This window comes from Sander vitreus, chromosome 2, assembly GCF_031162955.1.
Source record: "Sander vitreus isolate 19-12246 chromosome 2, sanVit1, whole genome shotgun sequence".
Classification (NCBI taxonomy): Eukaryota; Metazoa; Chordata; class Actinopteri; order Perciformes; family Percidae; genus Sander; species Sander vitreus.
In genome coordinates this window covers 27,462,256-27,467,844 of record NC_135856.1, presented here as the reverse complement: position 1 = coordinate 27,467,844, position 5,589 = coordinate 27,462,256, and positions in this window count along the sequence as shown.

Genomic DNA, 5,589 nt, shown 5'->3' with positions numbered 1-5,589 from the left:
TTCTGTTGCACGACTAAAACAACTTTTTTATTTAGGGACTGTTCGTTATTTAATTAAGGGGCCACCGGAGGAGTTTTGGGACCTTCAGTCAAAATAGACCTGACCCTCCCTTCACCAGCATTACATTTTGGATGACCCACCCCAACAACTTATTGTTTTAGTTTGCGCTTGGCAAAGATGTACAGATTACCATTGTTTTTCTACAGCCATGATGTATGCATTCTCATCTGACGCATCACACTCCTCTGTTATGGTGCGGTGGCCATTTCAGTAGATTTACTCTCTAGCATTGTTGCATGGAAACTAAATGCACACTTCATGCATTACTGCATTACTTCAAATACTAAGTTACTCATCTAGTGAACTAGTATTCACATGAAATAAAACAATAAAACATTGAGACCATTCAGCAAAGCACACTGGGTAATTCAACACTGGTTGCTATGGACTCGTCACTAGGCTTCCTCAGTCATTGTATATTTTAGCATAGGTAAACTTGCCGAAGCTGAACATTATCCAAAACTCCATTTCTCAGATGAGCATCAATTTGGGAGCTTGCATGTTACCACTTCTTCCTTCTCAAATGCCTTGAAAAGGCTGTCGTTTGCACATTTTCACAAATAACTTACAAATAATCACCTGGACCGAAAGGATAGACCTCCCGTCTCATGCCCTCCCGGCTGCCGGCTGGTGCTGTCTGCGGCCCGAGTTTTGGCTTTTCAAAATAAAAGCTTGCGTCTGGTCAGCTATGTTTTCGTACGGTGTTTTGGATGTTTTTTGAACTAAGCAGTACGGCAATCATGCTAATGAATAAAATTATTTTTTTCAGCAGATGTCTTAGTTACAACACGATTGAGCTAGCAAAGCAGTTTTGTGTTTATATGTGCGAGCGGGATTTATTCAGTTTGGGTAATCCCACGGTCTCTAAAGCTACAGGTCTGGCTGACTAAACAGGGAGGGACCCATCTGCTAGCGATAGGGGCCGAGACTGAGAGAGCTACATGGAGCTACATGGATAAATATACACCAAACAAGCCACTTTGAAATTTTGCTCTACTCATGAATACAAAAGTTGAGTGACCCATTCCCCGTAGACTAAAAAAAATTGTGATGACCCTCCCCTCAACAAAAGAATAAAAAAGACATGACCCTCCCCTATTTTCCTCCGGTGGTCCATTCCATAAATACCGAACGGTCCCTTATAATGTTTTTTTTAAATTTGTGAAGATAGTGTGTTTACAAAGAGGTAGTCTCACATTGCCAGACCATCCACATGCTGCAGAGGAGGGTCTGGCTACTCCACATAACAATCTGGGATGGGAGAAAAATGTGCTCTGGTTTATTGGCATTTCTTTAAACTAATCACAAAAAGCTCCGCACAGAGCCGCTGCAAAATAGTTGTGCGAGAGAAAACTCAGATTGAACAGATAGTCTAGCTAGCTGTCTGGATTTACCCTGCAGAGATCTGAGGAGCAGTTAACCATAGTCCTCAGAAATCCACCAGAGTTTGAAATGCCAACACAAAGAAAGCGGAAGGAAAGGGACATCAGGGAAAATACATGCATCCGGCGGGATTTTCTGATTTAGGCGACTGTATGAAGTCTTACTTTGGACAAGGGTTGAGAAAGAAAGATGAAAGATATATATATATATATATATATATCCCGTGGGGAAATTAAGGTGTCTTCGCAGCCAGGTACTTAAATACAGTTACAACATAAAACACTACTATTAATACAGTACAATACATTAAAATACAATACAGTACAGACACGATACAACACAAATGCACTTAAAAAGGAGGGATACAAATACAACTACAGTGGGATTGCATAATAAATAAGGTGCAGAGGACATAAGGCAAATATATATATTTTTTAAAATAATCTTTTGGGCATTTTCAGCCTTTATTTTTGACAGGACAGATGAAGACATGAAAGGGGAGAGAGAGGGGGAATGACATGCAGCAAAGGGCCGCAGGTTGGAGTCAAACCCAGGCCCACTGCGTCGAGGAGTAAACCTCTATATATGCAAGTTGCTGGCAATACTTATGTAGGCCTACATGCACACAACCAGCTGCTTTTTCTGACTAACAGAACAACCAGTTTGACCCACAAAACATCAGATCCTATTTTTGAGGAAATGTGTGTGATGGATAAGTAGACAGCACTAGAGCGCAAATCTTGAACTTTTCTGAAAAATTACAAATGATACGCTTACATTCATAAATTATGAGCAAAAAACAAACAAACTCATCAAATTGCAATGTAAAGTGGCAGGGTTGGCTCAGTTGGTAGAGCAGGCACACATATACATAGAGGTTTATGCCTTGACGCAGAGGTCCAGGGTTTGAGTCTGACCTGTGACGATTTCCTGCATGTCTTCCCCATCTCTCTCACCCCTTTCTCACCTAGCTATCCTGTCCATTAAAGGTGCTGTAGGTAGGATTGAGAAGATCCAGGACTTAGCCAAAACATTTGAACATCAACAACTTCTCAGTCCCTCCCCCCTTTCTGCTAAAGCCCAAAACGTTCTCCTAAGCCCCTCCCCCCACAAGGGAGAATGAATACGTGTGCATGAGCAGTGATTGACACGCAGTTAGACACCCCCCGGCCCTGATTGGTGCATCTGAACAGGGAGCTGTGGATTTTTAAAGAGCCAGATTTTTTTTTTAATTACCTGCTTCATGTAGTTCTACTGGAACATAGGGTCAGTTTCAGCAAATATGACAGAGTTAGTTTTATAAGGCTTACCTACTGCACCTTTAAAGGCGGAAATACCCAAAAAAATTATCTTTAAATAATCAATAAAAGTCTTGCATTCACAATGTTACTTAAATACCAGCAATCAATTACCCTTCATTTTTCCATCTCAGAAAATGCACTGTAACAAATGTTTCAAAGACACAAGATAAAAAGAAAGAAGTGTTTTTCAAAGTATTTCTGGGTCAAATGATGAGAGTGCAATTGAAGCATACAGGCTTAAGTTAATCTGGTCAAATGGATGTATATCTCATCATATGGTTCTTCTGAGAAGGTGCAGACCATCCAGCACAGCCTGACTTGTCCCAACACTGATCCTGGACTGACGATTGGACAGAACAGACTAGCCACTGTGAGACAACAAAGTCCTCCGCACGCCATTGTCTGGATGGTAATCGGCTTAAAAGTCTGATACGAAATTAGCTTTACATAATAGTAGTCAAATCACCAAAATGGTAAACAAAAGTTGGAAATGTATAACAAAACAGATATAACCATCAGTTTAGCAATAATAAAAGCAATGTTTTTTTCTTCTTTTTTCCCCCTTTTGCAGCACCTAACAACATTTACATTTGTTACAGACCGTATTGAGCTGGGAAAGATCATGGTGGACAATTATTAAGTACATTTTTTCAAGTACTGTATTTAAGTACAACTTTGAGTTATTTGTACTTTAGTATTTCCATTGTATGCTCCTTTGTACTTATACTCCACTACAATTTAGAGAAAAATATTGTGCTGCCAGGGAACCCTTCTGCATAGTGAATGCTACTATACATGTAGTACATAATGCAAGACTTTTACTTGTGATAGAGTATTTTATGGTGCAGCATTGGTACTTTTACTACATTGTGTAATTTTTTGAGTTGATTCTTAGCAAAACCCCCTTTTGTTCTTTCATAAATATGTGCTCATTCATGTGTTATTACTTCCACCAACTAATCAAAGTATTCTCGTACGCGTAGAATCTGCCATTTAGAATCATTCAGAATACTTACGAGCGAGTGGCTCGAATGACAGCAATGCAGCGCCTCCATCTTTAAAATACATTAGCCAAAGAGGGACATACCTCTGCATTTCGCGCTTTTACACTCAGTGGCACCGTGACGAATGCCAGCCGGGAGATTACTCACAACTGCTGGCAGATTTGAAAGCCTGTTGAAGATGGAGGATCACACCTATTCCTGAGGACATGTAATGGAGTCGCCAAGGAAGCGGAAAAGAGAATTAAAACGACAACGCGACAGGCAAAGCAGAAATACCAAAGTTAATATTGGAGTGGCTAGAACAGCTGCGTGTAAACGATGGCGATACTAAGAGCTAATTTTGGGTTTGGCCACCGCAGGAGTTAAAATGCACTCGGAATGGGAGGCAGAAAGTAATATTCAGTTGGTTGTCATATACAATTTCACTGCTAGATGGGAGAAATTCTTACACAATGTAGCTTTAAGTAAATTATCTGAATACTTATTCCACCACTGTTAAAGATTAAGCAAAAATCTCTCCAGAAATCAATCTGCTATCAATTCATTAAAAACACTGTTAATCCCAGATTGTCCTCCCCCAAAACATGCCACTGTGGGTCCTGTTAGAGGGTAGGAATAAACAACCTTATTATACATTATATTTTTTATAATAAACAATATTGTATTGACTACTTGTAACGTGACAGGTGTTGTTCATAGTGATAACCCACAGACAATTATCACTCGCCTCTGCAGGCGCCCTCAGATCTACAGTACGGAGCGTTTTGGCATCTTTCAGTTCCTTGTTTTGATTTTCTGGCCTGCAACTTCACTGTTTGGTTCACTTTCACGACTCTCACCACTCTCATCAGCATCATTTCCAGCCGCAGCAGGCAGCTGTTTCCAGAGAAAAAGCTCTGATAAACCTGTTGGATACCGTCTGGTCAGCACCAAATGGCAGACAGACAAAGTTTGGGTCCACTAACAAGTCTGAAGCATTTCATGAGACAATTGGATGACTGATGATTGATCATTAAAACATTTAGATACATTGATAAATGTAAGTCATTAAACTTATATCAGCTTAAAGGAGAATTCCGGCCAATTTTTACGTTAATCTTGATCGCTATAACTACGCGAGTACTTTCAATAGAAAAAACCCCGACCCGAATCAGTGCAGGTAACATGGAGAAGCTGCAGCTACATGTACAAGCATCCCCTGAGCTAAAACGGCAGTTGTCAGGGCAAGTTTTAGAGTGCCTTTGTGCCTCTTAACAGACACAAAATGCAACTAATATGTCTGTGCCACATGAACAGGGCCCTTACGTGTCAAAAAGATGCGTTTTCAACTCAGACAGTGTTTAAATTCACCTACCCTGGTCCGTGTCTTGATCCTGCTGGTAGCTAGCTTGCCCTACTAACTGATAGCCGTTAGCCGTTAGCTGCTAGCTGCCCTCCGGTGAGTGTATTCAGACAGGCTTCTGTGATAATCATCCCAATAACAATCCACGGAGCGGCGGTGGTGTGGCTATGTCCTCCAGAGGACAGGTCATATCACGTCTTGAAGTTTATTCCCCCTAAAAAAACAAGGCGTGATATGACCTGTCCTCTGGAGGACATAGCCACACCACCACCGCTCCGTGGATTGTATTGAGATGATTATCACAGAAGCCTGTCTGAATACACTCACCGGACAGCAACTAGCAGCTAACGGCTGACGGCTATCAGCTAGCAGGGCAAGCTAGCTACCGGCAGGATCGAGACAGGGACCAGGGTAGGTGAATTTAAACACTGTCTGAGTTGAAAATGCATCTTGTTGACACGTAGGGCCCCTGTTCATGTGGCACTGACATATTAACTGT